This window comes from Rhipicephalus microplus, chromosome 5 (genome assembly GCF_043290135.1).
Source record: "Rhipicephalus microplus isolate Deutch F79 chromosome 5, USDA_Rmic, whole genome shotgun sequence".
Classification (NCBI taxonomy): Eukaryota; Metazoa; Arthropoda; class Arachnida; order Ixodida; family Ixodidae; genus Rhipicephalus; species Rhipicephalus microplus.
The window spans coordinates 4,893,282-4,914,742 of NC_134704.1; the positions used below are offsets into that span (position 1 = coordinate 4,893,282).

The window sequence follows — 21,461 nt, forward strand, 5'->3', positions numbered from 1 at the left end:
ATCTTGAGGTCTGAACTGTGGAGGCAGGTTCGTGTTTTCAAGGATTGCATGCGTGTATCCTGTTACGCCTCAGGGAAGGATGCAAGGCGCCACTGTTCTTCAGACTACCTGACATGCCTTTTCGTACCAAAATTACGGAAACAGATACGTGGCAGAAAAATGTATCCAGGTATTTAGAAAGCCATTTGAAGCAGCTGTGCGTTCATGATCCCTTTAGAGTGGTAAATTCGGGTGCGGTGGTTCAGTTTCTTAGGGAGCGCGACACGAGCTCCTGTCTGGCGTTCAGTATAGATGTTGACATGTTTTTTTCGATTCCTAATCATAAGCTCCTAGTGTGCGTTCAGGAATGTATCAAGGAAGACAATGATGAGCTTCGTTTCAGAGGTAGTAGTGGTATATCTGTAGAATCGTTCACTGAATTACTAGCTTTTTACCTAAAGTCTACGTACAATGGTTGGCGAGGGAAGACCCTAATCCAGCGTTCAGGAGTCTGTATAGGTTCGTGCGTTGCACCTGTGCTTTGTGAAATTTTTTTAGCCAAAATAGATCGCATTGTAGACACAATCCTAAGCGGAACTGTGATGCGTATTTTCCGATATGTGGACGATTTTTTAGTTGTTATAAAGGATGCCTCGTTCCCGGATATTGTTTCCAGTGTGTTGAAGGTGTTCAGGACAGAAGGCATGGGTTTGTCCTTCACATCGGAGGTTCCAGAATCCGACTGTCTACAATTTCTCGATCTTAAACTTCGGTTTCAGAGTTCCCATATTTGCTGGTGCTTTGAGCCACGATCAGTGAAACCAATTCTTAATTTTGGATCAGCCCACTCAAAGGTGGTAAAGAGGGGCATCGCTTTCACCTGCCTTAAATCCGCTCTAGAAAAATCGTGCAGGCATGTGTTGGGTTCGGGTTTTGCTAAGCAAGTTGCAAGACTAGAGGAAGCAGGATTCCCCCCTAACATAATTGTGGCTGTTTGCGATAAGTTAATTGGTGGTTTAAAAGGACGTGCAGCTAGGAAAATCAATAGGGAAAAAATAAAGTTCACAGCAATTCCTTATATGCATAAACTGGCACATGGGTTAAAAAATGTTGGTTCCGGCTACGGAGTTGATGTGGTTTTTAGGGCACCCAATAAATTGGGAAAGATATGTGCATTGGTGTCAAATCAGCTAGACAAGAAGGACAAGCCAGATGTAAATAAATGTGCTGTAAACCATAGAAATAAGTAAGTGCCTTGTGCTGTGGGAATGGTGTACCGCATTCCTTTATCTTGTGGCCTTCATTATGTGGGACAGACGGGCCGCTGTGTTAATAAAAGGTTGCGGGAGCACTATCTCTCTTTGCATAACGGCACGCCTTCCCATTTGGCTTCGCATTGTGCCACGTGTGGGTGCACACCTGATCTGTCTAACACTGTTATTATTTTTAAGCACCACGATCAATTCACCCGTGAGGTGTCTGAAGCCTATCATATTAACAAGTCACGTGATGCTTGCGTAAGCCAGACCTCGGTTACATTGCACAAAAAAGAGTTCATTTTTATTGATGAGCGTATCATTTAATCTCATTGTACCTCACTTGTCATGCGCGGCTTTTACTTTTTAAATTCTTGTTGCTCGGATTAAACTTTCAGTTGTGAGTGCAGCGCTGTGTGTGGTTCTCTTCTTTGTCTCCGTCTTTTTGTGCGCCCCTTTTCTTTTAATATGAATATACACCAACTCGCCCAACTTTCTATTCTGTTTCATCCCAGCGGTAATTCTTACTTGTACGTTCGTACAATGGCAACCATTCTTCGATGTCGACATCATCCGTGCCACAGAACGTGCCAGGATCTTTTAGCTGCAGAAGGACAACAGTTGTTGTTGTAGTCACCTCGGCGGGAGCCGGTCCCTGGTTTGCCATGGTGGAAAAATCCAAGCGTCGGCCACTGGGGAGCTCCGTTATATCGTGTTGTACCCCGTACCTCCACCAAATGTTACGGGGGTGAGAGAATGAATGAAATAAATATATTTACAAAATATACAGGGAGAGTCAGAGGCAGCTGCAGCCAAGATGGAAGAACAGCAGCAACAACAACACGAACACGGTCACTTTCATCGTCTTCGTCGTCTATGATGCTCTTTCGTTGCCGATGTCGTGTAACAATATCGTACATTTAAAAGCAGTTAAATACATGTTCATTGTTGTTTGTTGTTCCAACTGTGTCAGCTGCGTCCGTTCACTCGCAATCACCTTTGAGTTCGATATATATGTGTTGACTGTAACAGTTTTGGTGCTTGCCAATGATAACACCCCTAAGATGTCCCCGACCAGATATAAGTTTCCCGACTGAAAGCTTGATGCCTTTGCTTTCATTCATTTACGCAGTTCTTGGCCCATTCTTCTCTAAATGTGCCAAATGCAATCCAGCTTGCAAACTGTAACCTCTTCATATCGCTATGATGCTTTAACTGCGTAAAATCCCTTGCTATGTAAGTATAGGGGCATGGTAGGCCGCTGCACAAGTTTTGAAATATGTCATTTTTGGAAAATAATTGTAATGCGGGGTTTAACGTCCCAAAACCACCATTTGATTATGAGAGACACCATAGTGGAGGGCTCCGGAAATTTCGACCATCTGGGGTTCTTTAACGTGCACCCAAATCTGAGCACACGGGCCTACAACATTTCCGCCTCCATCGGAAATGCAGCCGAAGCAGCGGGATTCGATCCCGCGACCTGTGGGTCAACAGCCGAGTACTTTAGTCACTAGACCACCACGGCAGGGCGATTTTAGAAAGAAAAACATCGTATTAGGTCAAAAGCACCACTGATTCTGGCTCAGAAAAGACTGCAGATTTCAAACAACAAAAAAGGAAAAAAACTTTTTTTCCAATATTTTTGCTTACCCTGTCCCCTTAAGGGCTGTGGCGAGTCGAAAAACTCAAGTTACTTGCCAAAATTATATATATTTTGTTTTTATTTGCTTTCAGAAGTAATTTTTCTACTTTCACGACAAAAAGTTGGATTGTAATTGAATTCAAGTAAAATAAAATGACTTTCAGAAAGCACACAGTGGCTATAAAAAACAAAAAAAAAGCTCATTGTCACCAAGCTGCCTGCATTTTACATGAGCAGTTCACCAAAGCCACATGCTCAAAATAACCACAACTCCCATTATGGAAGAAACCACTTTAAAAAGCACATCTGTGCCGCATCTTTCACTAATACTTTTAAAACGCCTTTTTCTCCCCTTTGGTCAACTTCTTGAGCTTGGACACCACGTATTGGGTAGCAAGCTCAGGATGCAATTTTGCCCACATATTCCGTAACATGTGAAAGGGGCAAGTATCTCTTTCAAAACTTTATATGACCTATATAATTATTAATAACCTAAAGTAAGCAATTAGTATGAGCTAAGCATTATAAGACTTGTCACATTACAATTTTTCATGTCCGTAAAAATGTTTTAAGCACTTTCTTGTTAGTTACTTGCATTCTAAAGTTAATGCAGAGCAATATGATCTATTAATGGCTCAGAGCCATAAAAGTTTAATGGCAAAAAAAGTCTGACAAAAAAACTATCTTTTACACATTGGCATAAAACAAAAACTATGCATCTTACTGTACTAATAACATATTTGAAATCACCATAAAAGACTATATATACAGCAAAACTTTCATTGCCCTTGGCTACAGATTAAAGACACTTTTTTCGAGTAGCATTTTAAAGAGGTACTAGTACTACTGACACAAAGTTTCACAGCTGAGATAGCCAGCAGGATCGATTCCCGTGAACATGCGTATAATATCTGCAAAATATCAACAACGAATGTAACTTGCAAGGTAATTTAAATTAATTTTGAAGCTTGCATGAGCAATTGACATCCTCCCTTGGGGACCCCCTCATGTGACCCCGCTGAAGCAAGTTACGATGATGAAAAACAGGACGTCGACTAAGAAGGTGTCAAAAATGCAATAAAAGACGTTTCGGCTTCACTAAGCTGAGAGGCCCTAGCTTCCAGCTTAGATCTGCTGAAATAATTGCTTCAGACAACTTGCATAAGTAGATTGCCAGTGTTGCGGTTAAGCGAATTCCTCGTTGTCTCGATAGTCAAAGATTCGTCTGGTCGTGAAGTATACAATGCCATTACTTCCCGACCAGACGAGATTTTCTCCCATTGTGGACTTCATTCATGTACTCTAGGCGTGTGGGTGAAAAAAGATTACACAAACTCACCAATTTATTTCGCTTACCGTGCGAGCATCTTTGTTCAAAGCTCACCTGAGCTTCAATCTGTCTTGCAAAGCGCAAGGCCCGATTCCGAAGTCTTTGCACTTGCTGGGACCGGTGCACACTGCTTTTGAACACCTGGTAGTATTAAAGACGATTCTCCATATGTGAACAGACCCATCACAACAAACTGGTTCGCCAACAGCCTCGCCGTAGGAATAACACATTGCACCGAGCAAGGTATGCAATTAGTCGTTGTACACTTCCAGTCAGCCTAAGATGAGCATGCTCAAAATGGGACTGAACTTTTGCTGCACTTGACCCCAAAAAATTGATTTGTGCCATAGAGCACGTTGTTGGTCAGCTACATGACTACGAACGAGATGAGGCTCGTACTCAAGCGATCAGCATTTTCGCCAAGCTTGCCTTGTCACCCAAACAGCATAACACAATCAGGAATCTTAGCAAGAATCGAGGTATTGTGATAGTACTGCCCGCTGGCAAATAAATACCACTGTTATTATGAACGCCACTGACTATATCAGCAAGATGTCGGACATTGTCCAAGATAGTAGCATCTATGCCGTCCTCAAACGTGACCCCACACTCAAATCGAAACCGCAGAAGCTTCTGGCCAATGTTTTCCAATACGTGCATCCACAACACAAGGCCCTTTATTTCTCGCTTTTTTTTCCACGACAACTTTGTCCCCGCAGGGACGTTTTCTTGATGTAGTGGTACAGCGGGACTGACAGAGTCTGTCGTTCAGTGTTCATGGGAAAGACACACATAGCGGACATTATCTTCATTTCGCGTTGGTCAACCCTGTAAGCCACAAACAATCTGCGCACTTTTCTTTAACAGAAAGGACCCAAAGAATTTGCAGTCAGCCAGAAGACTCCGACTTAGCATGCCTCCGACATGAACTCGGCGCCTGAAAGTACCCCAGAAGTTTTATTGCTTCGTTTGACGAACGAGCCCTGCGCTCGACTGAGCCACATAATTCCCTGAGCCAGCGTCGCGCCTTCATTCTGTACGTTTCGAGCATCATGGCTTGTTCTGTGTGGTACAATGTGCAAGTCGCCCATATTTTGAGCCACAAGCTACGTCACGAGCTTGTCAGTGTCAAGGACAAGCTAAAAGAAAAGTTCCCTGGCATTGTTTATAATATTCCTAGTGCTGACTTCAATTTTGTCTATGTGGGTGAAAGTGGAGACTTTGAGCGACGTCTGAAAGAGCACATAAATGACGTGAGAAATAAAAAAGTTGTTTCCAACATTCCCGCAGAGCATGCAGAAAAAATGCACCACAGCTGAGACTGGGACCACGCCCCAGCTGAAACTGGGACCACGCCTGAAAAATGAACTGGATAAAATGGCACTATCTGGAATCTTTGACTATAGACAAATTCCACCGGACTTACGTCATGAAAATGCGGTGGCTCTGTCTTAGTAGGCAGAAGACGCTCTGCCTAGAGCAGTTTCTGCTGGGTTTTCAATGGTGCATGCAGTGTTCTCAGTCAAGCAACAAGGAAAAAAAAAAACGGTATGCTGACGAGCTGCGTCACGGCTGGATGTCAGTCGTGTCTCGCAACTTAGTTCTGTTTGTTGGCGCGCATCGCAGCCCTCGGAGCTTATGGCTTTCACGACGCTTATGGCGTCTCACGTCTGTTTTTTGGCGCACAGCGCAGCCCTTGGCACTTATGGCGGTTACGTGCGGATGTCGCTATAATTTTACCCATAACGTCGACCTACCTGTGTTTACAAACATGGAATGGGTCTATACAGACAACCAGAGACATGCTTAACTACAACGCCACCAACCTACCTATGTAAGATGAATGAAGTGATTATTTTAGCGAATTTAATCTGGAAGCTTCATACTCTCATATTAGTGAACAAGGCTTCCGTGGGGATGAGGGAACGTCTTTTTGTATATTTTCACGTGCGTCCCGCGAAAAAGACACACGTGACAATATTTTTGACACCCTCTTGGTCAACGTCCTGTCTTTTTCTTTCTGCAAAGCCATTACTTCCCGACCAGATGAGATTTCGTCCAATTTTCAACTTCAAGTTATGACGATAGTGATACAGAACAGCCGCTGCAGCCTTGCTGCATGAAAGACTACGATGGTTGCTGGTTGTTAATGAACTGGCACCATCTTGTTCTCTGAGCTCAGTGCATCACATATAAACTAATAAATAAGTTACTCGTAACATTCTTGGTGGAGATAGACGACTCTTGTACCTCGATGGAGACACGCAGCTGTCGCAACACCGGGTACCTCTCCCCTCGGCTACGTCAAATGACAGTGCCTCTTGACCGCAACCTCTTCAGCAAAGTCCACAATCTACGTCACCCTCCCCCCCTTGCGGGATCCTGGCATTTTCTCCGCTGACGGTGCCATCGACGTTGACTTCTGGTTGCACTGGTACGAGCGCGTCAGTGCTACCCACCGCTGGGATCGCACGCTCATGCTCACTCATGTTTTATCTCGATGGCACTCTGCCGACATAGGTTCAAAAACTAATGAAGCCGAAATCACGAGCTGGGATATCTTCAAAACGAAAATCTGTGATCTTTTTGCCGATTTATCTGGTCGGCAGCTCGCTGCCTAGAAGACTCTCGCCACTCGCGCTCAGATGTCTACTGAATAGTACGTCTCGTACATTCTTGACATTTTGGCGCTTTGTAGAAAACGCCAACCAGTGCATGCCGGAGGACGAGAAAGTTAATCATGTCTTAAAAGAGATTGCTGACGATGCCTTCAACCTGCTGGTCTTTAATAATGTCACGAGCATCGACACAATCCAGACAAAATGCCGCCGTCTAGAACAGGCTAAAGCCTGTCGTGACACCCATGGCATCACGCGCCTGCTGAAAACGGCGGCTACTTCCTTTTGCGATGATGCCTTCCGCCAAGTCCCCCGATGTGACAACCTCACCCGCATCATCCGTCGCGAGGTCGAGGCAGCCCAACCATTAGTCACTCCATTCCCTACAACTGATCCTTCACCGACCATGATATCACTAATACAAGCCATCGCTCGTCAAGAATTATAGAACGTCGGCCTACATCCTGTTCAACCAGCCTACTCTGCCAAGCCTTTTTATCGTCGTCTCTCTGCTCCTCGCTTTGGTTTCCAACTATTATCGACAATGCAATTAGTCCCAATGGCGTACACTGGACGACAAGCACATATGCTTCAACTGCCGATGCGTTGGCCATATCGCTCACCACTGCCAAAATCCCTGGGCTATGCCGGCACACTATGGGCCTCTCTCCCAGGCCACTTATGTTCACCAGTCGTCCTCAGTATTTGATTCCCCTATGCCGACCACATTCTCAGATTCCACCACACCACTGACGAAACCTCGCTACGCCTGCTGACTATCCCCTGCTCGCCATCAATCCCGTTTGCCCCTGCAACGCCGTCCTGCCTTTCCTACTTATTCACAGTGCCTCCAACTGGAAAACTAGGCAGTACAGAGGAGGTGGAGCTGCATTGATGACATCCTCTGCAAGAAATTCGCGTGTAACAATACCGACCACCCAGAATTTTCGGGAAGTTACTTTAGACAATGTGCGTGCGTTGATCAATACTGGGGCGGTGTCCATCATGAGTGCTGCTCTTCGTTACCAACTAAAGAAAGTTGTCACACCCACCTTGAACCAAGCCATTCGAGACGCCGACGGGGGAACTGCCGCTATTATTCGCATGTGCTCTGCCCGTGTGACTATTGCAGATAGAAACACAGCTGTTCTTTTCCCCGTCATCGAAAATTGCCCTCATGATCTAATTCTAAGTGTAGATTTTCTAACCGCTTACTCTGCTCTTATAGACTGTTCAGCCGGCTGTCTTAACCCTATGATGCCTCCACTTTCCGATCCGACCTACTCACCTCAAAGCCGTCTCTGCTGCATCGATTTCGTACGCCTTCAGTCTAACTGTGTTACACACATCGATCTCTCCTCTACGTTACCTGTATCTGATGGCGATTACATGGTTGCACCAATTTATGCCGTGATGCTTACGCATGGCGTCGCTGTTCCGCACACGATTTCGAGAATCGTTGGAAACCACACATGTCTTCCTCTTGCCAATTTTGCCCTTGCTGCTAAAATTCTTCCCCAAGGTATCTGTCTGACCGAAATTACTGCCCCACAAGACCACACTGTTGAGCCTTTGAGAGTAGACAATTGCTGCAGCTCAAACCATGATCCAACTATATCACGTTTATCGGGTGTCGACGTTGAACGCATATGGTGACATCAGACCTTACTCCTAATCAAGCTTAAGCCCTCCATCACGTTCTGGAGTCCTATCGTGACATTTTTTACTTTGCCAGCACGTCGTTGAGCCCAACAAAGTTGTTACTCATCGCATCAATACTGGCGACGCGAGTACCAACGTCCATACCCTGTTTCCGCATCCGAGCGTAAAGTCATACAACAGGAAGTTCAAAAGATGCTTGAAAAATACATTATCGAGCCCTCTTGCAGCCTCTGGGCTTCTCCTGTCGTCCTAATCAAAAAGAAAGCTGGAATGTGGCGCTTTTGTGTAGATTATCGGCATCTTAACAAAATTACGAAGAAAGATGTTAAGCAGCTGCCTGGAATTGACGATGCCTTAGACTGCCTTTACGGTGCTACGTATTTTTCCACTATCGACCTTCGATCCGGCTATCGGCAGATCGCTGTCGAGGAGATTGACTGCGAGAATACCAAATTTGTCACTCCTGACGGTCTTTATCATTTCAAGGTGACGCCCCTCGGTCTCTGTAATGTGCCGGCCACATTCGAGAGAGAGAGAAAGAAAAGAATTTATGCACTGGATCCTGCGTGGGGTAGGTGCTGGACTCGCACGGCGCGGTCTACCCTTCTAATGTTCTAGTCTATGCAGTCCTAGAAATACTGGGCTAAGAACTCGAGGGTTGAACCTGACCCGCAAGAAGATACTTGGGTTCCCGTGCCCCGTGCTTGCGGGTCACGAGTTCCCGTTCTCCTCTGCCTGGCTAGGGCCCCCTCGAGAGCCGCTGGATCGCCCATTTGAAGGAATGATGGACTCATTTGCTCCGATGGTCAATGTGCTAATATTATTTAGACGACGTTATTTTTCCGCCCACTCCTATCTTGATCATTTATCAGCGATTCTTGACGCTTTCCATCGAGCTGGACTTTCATTGAACTCTTCTAAATGCCAATTCGCTCGTCGTTAAATAATCATATTTGGCCACTTTATCGATGCTGAGGGGTTCGCCCGGATCACGAGAAAATTCGCGCCTTTACGAACTTTCCTGTTCGGAAGCCCACAAAGGATGTTCGAAGTTTTTTAGGGCTGTGCTCTTATTTCCAACGCTTTGTTAAAGATTTCAGAACCACTGCACGCCCTCTCACAAACCTCATGAAAAAGGACACCCATTTTGCTGGGGCGCTGATCAAACCTAATCTTTTTCCCAGCCCACGACCCTGCTTACAACACCACAGATTTTAGCTTATTTCGATCTATCAGCTTCAACCGATGCCGTGCCCAGCTAGTGGGCACAACATAGGAGCAGTATTATTGCAACAGCAATGCGAACATGACAGTGTTATAGCCTATGCGAACCGATAAACTCCTATCTAGCGCTAAGCGCTGTGGGAATTGAGGCTGGCCCGCTGCCTTTGCGCGGGCTTTCCCGCCTTTTCTGCCATTCTCATGTCCCGACATGTCTGCCCTCCTTCGCCGTCAGCCGCGCTGGGAAGGGCGGAGTGACGTTTAACTCCCTCACCCGGTAGCGGATGTTGACTGTGGCGCCGCGCGCGGGGGACCCCCGAGAGGTTTTCGCGCGCTGCGTCGGGAGCGGAGAGTACAGTCCGGGACTTCAAACGGTGAGCCACGCATTCTTTTCCGTCCGTCGAGTCCCGTCGCTCGGGGCTCGTCGGACTTCGCTGACGGCGCCTCGCGCCCGATGCGAACGCTCACCTTTTTGTTGCCCCGCTGCGTACTCACGGCCGAAGGGCAGTACGGTGTCCTAGTGCGTGGCCTAGCTACGCCGACCCGTCTCCCTTCGAAGCCAACGCGAGCGCCTTTGCCCTCGCTCGAGCAACCGGGCCCTTTGTTCCGGTGTCTCCGTGGATCACCTTTACCGCGGAGACGTGCTCGTGGCACCCCTGTGTAGTACTTTGTGCCCGTGGCGTGGATAAGCCTACTTGCTTTCCCGCCGCGCCTTTTTGCAACGGGCTGTACTGCGTTTGGTGTTGCCACAATAAAGTGTTGCGACTTGAGCAGTATCGTGTTTCCCGCCACGGCGACGGTTAACGCGTGCCCTGCGGCTCGCTAATACCGGACCCACGCTGGTGGCCGTACTCCTTCGGGATACGTGTACACCACACTGGCGCCCAACGCAGTATCAAAAGCTCTAGCTTTTGATTGCTCTTAGCGAGTCAGTTCGCCTGCGCAATTCGGGCTCGTCGCAACATGGCTGCTTCGCGGGACTTTTGTCCGCTGTCCCTTTTAGCGGATGCCGCGTTGCACACGGAGGCCATTGCCTCTATGGACGGGAACCCTTCTACGCCCGTCCGTGTCGGCACCCCCTATTGCGGTGACGACACGAGGCGCCTAGCCGCTCCCTTTGGAGATGGCGCGTCGCTTCGGAATGGGCCTCTTGCCCTACCCGAACGTTACGCACAAGCGCCTCCGACGCCCGTCCGTGTCGGCACCCCCTATTGCGGTGACGACACGAGGCGCCTAGCCGCTCCCTTTGGAGATGGCGCGTCGCTTCGGAATGGGCCTCTTGCCCTACCCGAACGTTATGTCTGCTTCGTGGCATGCCGCGTTGCACCAAGAGGCCACCGCCTCTATCGACGGGCGCCCTTCGGCGCTCGCCTGTGTCGTCACCCCTTTTTGTGGTGAATACACTTCTACGTGGTAGCTGACGCGCTATCTCGTGCCCCCTGTTGTCTGCCGAGAACCTGGATTTCGGTGCGACGGCCGCTCGCGGTGCCTTAGCACATGCAAGCGTCGGGGGCGAAACAGCAGCTTCGCCGCCATTCGGCGAGGGGGGGTGAGTCCCCATGCGGACAAACCTTGGCTGCTAACCAGGTAAGCGGCGCACCGCGAAGCGGCCGAGCGGGGGAGCTTTCCGAAGGCCACGAGGCCGAGAGTGAACCCGTAACGCCGACTCACGCGGCGGTTGCTGCGGTCCTGAGTGGGCGCGATACCAGACTCCCCCATTTGGGAGAATGGGAATTGCTTTCGGCAGCGAAGAGCTACTGAAGGCTCAGCAGAGTGATCCGTTTCGAGTCTCGGAGGGACGGAGCGCCGTATACGCTGCTTGCTTTGCGGCGGGCGCCGTTAAACCGTCTTGACGAGGCGCGGAGCGCCGTTACGCTGCTTGTTCTGCGGCGGGCGCGATTAGGGGGCTGAAACAGCGTGTGTCGCTGAGTCCCCGGCGGATTCATTTTGCTGGACCATGACGGGCTCCTGCTGAAGTATGTAGCCACTGACGACGAGTCCATAGACCCGTTTAAGGTGGTTATGCCCAAAAGTCTGAGAGCCGCACTGTTGCGATCCTCTCACGACGAACCCATGGCCGGTCACCTGAGTGGCTCGAAAGTCTTTGGAAACTGAGCAATGTTGTGACCTGGCCCGGCACGAAGCGTGGCTTTTATCGCTATTCCGTGCCTGCCACGTCTGACAAACGGTTGAGCCAAGGGTTGGAAAGCCGCCCGGTCTTATAAACCGATTGTCAGTGAGCGTCCGTGGCGCGTACTAGCTGAAAGATCCCCTTTGGGAAAACTCAGCCGTGCCCACATCGCAGACCTGAAGCCCTTTGTCACGGTCTGACGAGCTCGCGCCAGTGCCCTGCGGCACTTCGCGCAAGCAACGGGCACACCCGGAGCGACGGACCGCATTCGGACCCCGCGCCGGTATAATCTGAGGAAGCGGTCACCCTTGTGATTTCGCGCCGGACGGCGGACTTCTCCGAAACCGAAGGCCCTCAGTTTACTGTCTAGCCTCAGTATAGGTTAGCTTCTTTACGGCCTTTTCTCGTAAAGAAGTTGACCTCGCTCTGTCTGCTGCCAGTGTTTTTTTTTTTTTTTTTTTGAAGTGTTCATGTGTATTTTACGTTTCTTTTGTCTAATATTAAGTGTTATTTGTGTTTTATGTTTTTTCGCCAGAGGTTGAGTGTCGTTTTGCTCTGTTTTTACTTTTTTTTCCGTATTCGTTTCGTCTACCGCGAAGGGAGCTGTGTGTGACCTTGTGTGTCGGTGCTTGCCGGGAGGGAGAGAGACGAAGGCCGCTTTGCGCCTACGCTCGCGCAGCTGTCGGCGGTGTGTGTGCGTGCGTGTGTAAGCGCGTGACGCTTCAGTGCGAGCCCGCGAAGAGTGCGTCGGCTTCCCCCCCATCGATGCGGACACTGGAGGTGCTGGGGGGGCATTGACCCATTGACATCAGACCGTCTGGCTGTGCTCTGCTCTCGGCCGCCGTCGAAGAAGCCGTGCTGCCTTTTCCACCATGGCTCCTGCGCGAGGCCAGCTGAAAGCAGCTATATGCTGCCGGCCAACGCCAGGGCGCCTCGCAGCCAATTTTGGTTCGGCCTCCCTGACCACCGGAGAGGCCCGGCTTCCCGCAACGTCCAGCTCCCTCATCGAGCCAGAAATGCGGGGCCTCCGAACAACCGAAGCGGCTTTCGTCGGACTCGCGGCTTATCAAGAGCAGCAACAAGCCATCAGTGAGCCCCCCCCCCCCCCCCCTTCCGGTACCTCTGACCTCGCACTCGGGCATCGCACCCAGCGGACACTGTCACGCCTTTCCGCCCCTCCGCGCAGTGGACGCTATCCCCCTTCAGCACCACGAACACTAGTGCCACGTTTCTGTGCTCCCTTCCGCAGTTATTTGTATAGTGTTATGTGTTTATTTTGTTATTTATGTTTGTTTCTCCTTTGCAATCATTTTTTAGCAGCAGTAGCAGGGCTGGACTGAGGTTAGCTGTAGCTCATAGCAGTGTCATTTTAACTGCATGGGTGACGTCCGGCTGCCTTTTGCAGACCGGTAAGGGCAAATTTAGGAGGGGGGGATGTGGGAATTGAGGCTGGCCCGCTGCCTTTGCGCGGGCTTTCCCGCCTTTTCTGCCATTCTCATGTCCCGACATGTCTGCCCTCCTTCGCCGTCAGCCGCGCTGGGAAGGGCGGAGTGACGTTTAACTCCCTCACCCGGTAGCGGATGTTGACTGTGGCGCCGCGCGCGGGGGACCCCCGAGAGGTTTTCGCGCGCTGCGTCGGGAGCGGAGAGTACAGTCCGGGACTTCAAACGGTGAGCCACGCATTCTTTTCCGTCCGTCGAGTCCCGTCGCTCGGGGCTCGTCGGACTTCGCTGACGGCGCCTTGCGCCCGATGCGAACGCTCACCTTTTGTTGCCCCGCTGCGTACTCACGGCCGAAGGGCAGTACGGTGTCCTAGTGCGTGGCCTAGCTACGCCGACCCGTCTCCCTTCGAAGCCAACGCGAGCGCCTTTGCCCTCGCTCGAGCAACCGGGCCCCCTTTGTCCCGGTGTCTCCGTGGATTACCTTTACCGCGGAGACGTGCTCGTGGCACCCTGTGTAGTACTTTGTGCCCGTGGCGTGGATAAGCCTACTTGCTTTCCCGCCGCGCCTATTTGCAACGGGCTGTACTGCGTTTGGTGTTGCCACAATAAAGTGTTGCGACTTGAGCAGTATCGTGTTTCCCGCCACGGCGACGGTTAACGCGTGCCCTGCGGCTCGCTAAGACCGGACCCACGCTGGTGGCCGTACTCCTTCGGGATACGTGTACACCACAGCGCAACTATTCAATCACGGAGCATAAATGCCCCGCTCTTGTGTGGGCGGTCGCCAAGCTTCGCCCATACTTATACGGGCGTCCATTCCAGGTAATCACCGACCACCACGCGCTCTGCTGGCTGGCCTCACTCAAGGATACCACAGGACGCCTTGCTCGTTGGTCCCTACGATTACAAGAATACACGTTCACCGTATCGTACAAAACAGGGCAGTCACATCAAGATGCGGATTGTTTATCACGCTACCCTGTGGAAGAGGCTGCCCATACTGACACCTTTCCAGACCTTCTGTCTGTGACGCAGCTACTCAACCTTGGCCACGAACAACGCCCGGATGCTTCCCTGCGAACCATCATTGACAAGCTTGAGTCAATGCCTAACAACGCATCTCTACAAATGTTCCTGGTCAATGACGGGATCCTGTATCGCCATAACCACGATCCATATGGCTATGACTTACTCCCCGTCATACCAGCACATTTTCATGCGACTGTCCTCAACCAACTTCACGACGCTCCTTTGGCCGGCCACTTGCGCGCTTCTCGCACATACGACCGTGTACGTCGCCGGTTTTTTGACCTGGTCTTGCCCGTTATGTTCGACGCTACGCCGCCGCTTGTGAGCCTTGCCAGCGCCGCAAAAAGCCATCTACCAGCAGGATTCCTTCAGCCGATCGACATTCCCACCGAACCTTTTTTTCGAGTTGGCCTCGACCTGCTTGGCCCATTCTCGATCTCCAGCTGGGGCAACAAATGGATTGTGACACGGTACGCTATCACACGAGCAATTCCGATGAGTTGCGCAACCGATATGGTTGGTCGACTTTCTGGCGTGTGACATCACTATAGTACACGGATCTCCACGCTACCTCCTCACTGATCGGGGCTGGACCTTCCTCTAAGCTGTCAATGATAAAATCCTGCGCTCTTGCTCTGTGAAGCACAAATTTGCCACCATCTGCAAAGGAATGTTCTAGCACCTGAACTGGACCGTATCCGACATGCTTTCTAAATACAAAGCGGCTGACCATGTGGACTGGGACATTAATTTGCTCTATGTGGCGCTCACATATAATTTGTTGCGTGAACACTGCCGGCTATAAGCCATTCTATCTTCTATACGGCAAAAACCCACCCTACCCTTTGACATCTTGCTGCCCTCGGTCACTGAACATGCCGGCGAAACCACTGCACGAGCCGACCACGCACGCCAACTCACCTGCAGCCGTCTACAGCCCTCACAGGAGCACCAAAGACAGCTCTACGATTATCATTGGAACGTACACTTTTCACCAAGTTCCCTTGTCCTCCTCTGGTCCCCCACTCAGCGTGTAGGTCTTTCTCAAAAACTGCTGCCACACTACACTGGACCATACCGCATCGTTGGCTAGAAGACTGACGTTACATACGAGATTGTTCCAGCCGATCCAACGTCAACATTGTCAGCTTCGAAAGACATTCTGCACATAGCTCGACTCAAGCCTTATGAGCCTCCTTTTACTACGTGCGAGTAGCCCAAACACCGAGATGGTGCATCTACCACCAGGTGGGGGGGGGGGGGGGGGGTATGATTCTAAACAGCCGCCCCAGCCTTGCTGCATGAACGAGAAAGACGACGGTTGCTGGTTGTTGTTGAACTGGTGCCATCATGTTCGCCGAGCTCTGTGCATATTATACAGATTAATAAATAAGTTACTCACATAACATTATCATAGCTGCTATTTTTCTTAGGCTGCATTTGCTCCAGCAAACTATTACTCGGTAGCTACTCAGGAGCCCATGGCGGCACGCACGAGTTAGAAGTCCTGTGTTTGATGACATTATGTCCCGTTTCTCATTTTAAAAAACTTCTCGATTCGAACCGTGTGCAAAAGTGTCACAGTTCTGCGTGCTGACATGGTCGAGCGTTGCACTCGCTTGGTGGTGATATTTACACCCAGTGGCTTGTCGTTTTCGAAACTACAAATGACGCTGGTCGGTAATGATGAGCCTGTAATCAATTATGTCGTGCACTGCCAAAAACAATGTGTCGTGTTATGACTAACAGGCCCCCAGGAACAAACCTGATAAACTGAATAGGCTTTAAGCTTGCGCAAATATTTGCATGCTTCGAATATTCGAACGAATAGGGTATTCGAATTCGCTTCGATTTGAATTTATACTGAAAATTTCGCGGTATTCTCAAGGAACGAATAAATGCATATTAAACCGAATGAACAACCTGTAAAGATGGTTTCACTGCAGTGTAGAAGTGCTGAACTGTGAGAGCACCTATCCAGGAGAAATCCGCTCTGCCACAAAGCCCCCCTTCAAATTTAAAGGGGCCCTGCAACACTTTTTGAGCATTGTCGGACAACGCTGCAGATCGGTAATCGAGGGTACCAAGGAACTTAGAAGTGTGGCAGTTTGGGCTAGTTGGTATGACATGAAGATAGTTATAGCGTTCTGTTCTCGCGCTATAACTATCGGTACCAAGGACACGCAAGCCGAATATTCCAGCGCAGCACGCCGGCATGCGATTCATAATAAATTCTCAAAGTCGGCTAAAATTTGCTCTCTTCTCTGGGCAAATGACTCCAAGCACGTGTGACATATTTTCTTTCCCCGGGCTATCCCTCCCTGTTTAACTTTCAGCGCTTTCGTCAGGACAAGAAGAAAGAATGCACTTGCAACGTGCGAGATACTGGATGTATTCTAAAAATATGTGCGGCGGTGAATTCATGAGGCAATACATCAGCTTCTCCAGTCAATCCATTCGATGGCTACTTAGAAAGTGTTGCAAGGCCCCTTTAAGAGGGCAGACTGCTCTTTGGGACCAAAAAGTGACAAAAAAATAATTTTTTAACATTGACATATTTGGTATCTGCAAGTATTTCGCTATCTCTCTGCAAATTTTCACACACCAGGAAGCGGTAATTTTTTTGTAATGTCATTCTAACTGTCCAGATTCTTGGTGCTGTTGACATGCAGAATCTGAAAAAAAAATGGGGAACTAACTTCGAGGCCTCTTTCTAATTTGCCGTCACCTGTGTTAGAAGCTCTGCAACGAATTCATGAGCACTTTTATGAGGATTGCAAAACATGCACACCATGATTGTCGCTTTTTGAAGAAGCTGTGTGTTTTCAGTTTTTCTCATGTTTCTCAAAGAAGTAAATTTACAACAGTTCAATTTTGAGGCCTCAATATCTCTGCAGTTAGGGCAGGTACAATAATAATTCTTTTTGCAATGGAAACCTGTATATGTGTTGGGTGCAAGTATGGGAGCAGAATTTAGAGAACAAGCCTTTTTAATTAATCACTCATAAAAATTTTAACACGATTTCAACTGCTTTTGAAGATGGATAGTTCATTTTGCTGAAAAATAATTAAGAAAGGCTTAAAAACAAAAAACTCTTGCATTATTTCAATCAATAGTCATTAGTCTATGCTGGGATATTTTAAATATCACTTTTAATTAAGCACTTTTTTATATGACAGCCTTAAACAATAGGTGATGAACTTAAGTTATCTCAGGAATAAAACGAGTCACAGGAAAACTAATTAAACATTTGAAATCAGCAGAAAAAACTGCATAATTCTGTGCAGTTTGACGAAGATCACTGAAGAAATAAACAAAAAACGTCTAAGAGCAGTCTGCCCCCTTAAAAGAAAATATTATACTTAAATCAATCCATTGTATTAGGTTTAAAAGCTAGTTATGACGGCTTATATGCTCCAAGTATAATAAATTTTGAAATGTTACGTATTTTAAGGGTTATGACTTCCATCCTGTTGAAAGTCAAATCCTGCTACTACACAAAGTTCTTTCGACGTACTTTGAATGAAAAAAAACAAGGCATTCGCATAGAGGCCCTATCTCAATTTTTAAAAATATTGCGCAGGTCAGTTAGGTCATGATAAATATGCCCATGTTTCTTTATTATAATATATACTATTCGATATTATTCAACCAAAATCACTGTTTGCTTCGAATTCGCTTTGAACCTAAAATTTACTATTCGCACAAGCCTAGCAGGCTTGCTTAGTTTTTCATGCTAATTTCAAATATGCAACCTTTTTTTTTTTTTTGCGCATCAACTGGTTCATGAGACACACGAAGCTACTTCCCTATTGTTTGCAAAGAAAATAGGAAAAAAAAAGTTCAGCAGAAAGTGAATATTATCAGATTAGTAGGCATTACAATATGCAATAAGGGCAATGCTCCAACCAGGGATGATTAAAATTCAATATTTATAGCACAGACTACCATTAAGAAAAAACAAATCAAAATTCAAATATCTATGAGCAGAAAATGAAAATTTTGCTCTGAGCACTTTGCTCTGAGCACAGCTTGGGTTTAATGTTTAGAAAAATAAAAAAAATAAAATGACAGCTCTAGCAGGTTTAGTTCGTGAGACGTCACTTTGACAGGTTAAACACAAAACCAAGGGCATTCAACACAAGCGGCAATGTCTTTTTCTATGTCAATTGAAGCAGGAAAAAAAAAAGGAGACCATGCTCGATACAAAAACCAGAGAAGTGCTGCCGCTATTGCTTTTTGGAAATTGCACAGAGAGCTGGACTGGATGACTCTACATGCTGGGGATGTGTAGGAGTTGTGTCTTATCATCAGGTGTGTCTGCTATTCAAAAGACGCTGACACAAACTTTTTTTTAGCCTATATGTTTTTTGTTCCAATGTGTTGCTGAGGGCACGCCTTTTGCTGCTGTGCGTGACACATAATTACAGGCCCCTCATTACCAGTTCAGTCTCAGCTTTGGCTTGAGAGAGCTTCAAAAACAAGCCACAGAGTGCACCTAGCGAGTGCAATGCTCCGTCACGTCAGCACTGTGAAGCTCTTTCTGCATCAAGAAGTCCTTTCAAGCAGGACAGCAGTCTCGCCTCACCAAACATAAAACTTTCGACGCGCAAACAGCCACTAAATACTGTATATTGCCGCATATAAGTAGACCTTTTTTTCTTTTTAAAATCTGAGCGCCTAGTTTACGGGGGTAGGCTTATACGCGGATTTTTACATGACAAGGGGGGGGGGGGGTCAAAACAACAAACATAAGGCAACCAACTTTCACCCAAGTTATTATAATTATGTGCCCATTTTATATACATATTATAGCAAAAGCGATTACAATAATACATGTTACCCAATTTATAAGTACGGTACGAAGTACTCTGTGACGGTACAGTGGATCAAAGCGACGTATTCAGCCTCCAGAGATTCTCTTGCATGCACGATTCTCGGACGTTGGACGAAAAGCTTCGGCTTTGGATCAGTAAACAACCTGCATTGATTCTGCACAGGCTTAGCAAGCTCAGGCTCTCTCATTCTCGTCGACACAACCACATTGAAATTGCTCCTACTCATCGATGCAGTTACAGAGCCGCGTTCAAGCGAAAAGCCTTCCAACGGAGCTTGAATTCAGCGCCAACAAAGGGATAAACTTTTTGCATGCGCTGGATTGCCAAAATCGTTCCGGGGACCAAAGAAAGAAAAATACCTTGCCATCAAGGAAGCTGTCGACAAATGGGTTGGCGAACAGTGGGAGTAAGGCCCAATGTGTCTTAGAGGTTATTCAAGTGAAGGAAGGCTTGCAGTGGTGCGAATGGATTAGAAAACGCCTACAGTGAATTTAAAATTTCTGAGATATGGGCGACTAATTTCATGAATCGGCACAGGCTGAGCCTCAGGACTATTTGTCAAAAGATATGACAAAAAAAAAAAAAAGAAGCCTTCTTGAACTTCGTCAGTGAACAGAAGGCGGAACACCCTTATTTGCTTGGCTATATCAGCAACACTGATCAGACAGCTGTCTGGTTTGATATGCCAAGCAAAGGAACCCTGCCAGCCAAAGATGAGCCGCAAATGCGCCTGATGAAGACTGGCAATGAGCGCAACCGTTTCACAGTAATGCTGTGCTGTACTGCCAATGGCCGCAAGCTGCCACCTTCTATTGTTTTCAAGCAGAAGACGATGCCCAAGGAGAAATTCCCCCCTAAAGTCATCGCTTGCGTCAACCAGAAGGGCTTTTTCACGGAGGAGATTGTATTGAAATGGTTCCGCCTCATCTTGCTCTAGCGTCCAGGCGGTCTTCTCGAGTCTAAAAGCATACTTGTGCTGGACTCTTTCCGAGAGCAGATCGCGGAACGTGCGAAGAGGACCATAGCCGACGTGGATGGCCACTTGGCGATAATTCGGGGTAGCTTGACTCCTCTGTTACAGCTGTTCAAAGAGGCACTAAACAAGCCTTTTAAAGAGAGGGTGACAGCACTCCACAAAGACTGGATGAACCAGGAGGACAAGCCCCACGTGCCCACAGGGCATGTGAGGCGTGCTTTTTGAGCACTGTGGGTGTCCGACGCTTGGCATGAGCAGCCAGGCAGCATGGTGCGCGATCACAACTGCCACATATAGGTCTTAGTTTGCTGGCAACAATTTTTTGTTTTGTAAATGCGGTCAATTTCTTAAAATAATTTACTTGCAGATCTTTTTCAGATTTCGAGGTCACAAGTTGGAGGAGGGGGGAGGGGGTAATCTTATACTCGGAGTCGACTTATACGCGGCAATATATGGTAGTAGTCTGCTGAAGCAAGCACAGTAAAAGAGTAATGGCAACCATTGGCTGCGGCATGGTGTCGTGAGGAAAGTAGGGGGGTCACTTTTGAGGGTGTCTACACCTCCAAAAATTACATATTCATTTGCATAATTTGCACACCCCTAATATTTTGTCAGCTTTGCTAAAAAAATATTTACTCTCATATTTTGCACTCCCAGCTAGGCCGAGCCAGCTCGCCAGCACGCGAGCGAAAAGACAAGCGCAGTCAAATGGGCTGCGAGCACACAGTCCATTCTTTGGAAGACTTCCCTTCGAACTAGGGTCCCAAGAATCCGGTTCGCACAACACTCAAGAACACTCAAACCTACCCGTTAACGGGTTGCTGGAACTGCTGAAGCGTTTGCTTTCCTCTATCTCCCCATCTCTACCGCCGCGAGAATGCACGATCACATCACGGCACGGACAACTTTCTGCGACAGAGACGTGCGAGCTCTAGAGCCTGTCGCGCCAACTGTTCTTGTTCTCTGCGTCCGTGCTGCGACCCACGCTTGGTCTAATCCGGAAGTTTAGGTTACCCCATCTGGCCGACACGTTTTTATGGTTCCCTTGTAATGTGCTACAGTAATTATACATATGGCGAAATCGAAGCTCGCTGTAGTGAATTTTGCAAAGAAAACAGGAACAATGCTGCTGTAAGCACTTCAAGGTGACGTACTCCAACGTGTGATGATCGGCGGTACGTGAGAAAGCAGAAGAGCGCGCGCTTGCTAATGCAAGTTTCTTGCCACTGAAGAAGGCCTTTTCAATTATGAGCAAATGTTAAGTTATCCGGTATCGTTGTGTCATGGGACCTAGTTTCTCACACCATTGTTGCAAAGAGCTTCAAGAAAATTA

The 21,461-nt window shown here is 48.0% G+C and overlaps 1 protein-coding gene across 2 annotated transcripts in view; it reads right to left on the minus strand.

Annotated features, from left to right (window-relative positions):
• jar (Myosin heavy chain 95F jaguar) overlaps positions 1 to 21,461 on the minus strand; it is a 255,795-nt gene that overhangs the window by 140,976 nt on the left and 93,358 nt on the right. The gene's annotated exons all lie outside the window — the stretch shown is intronic.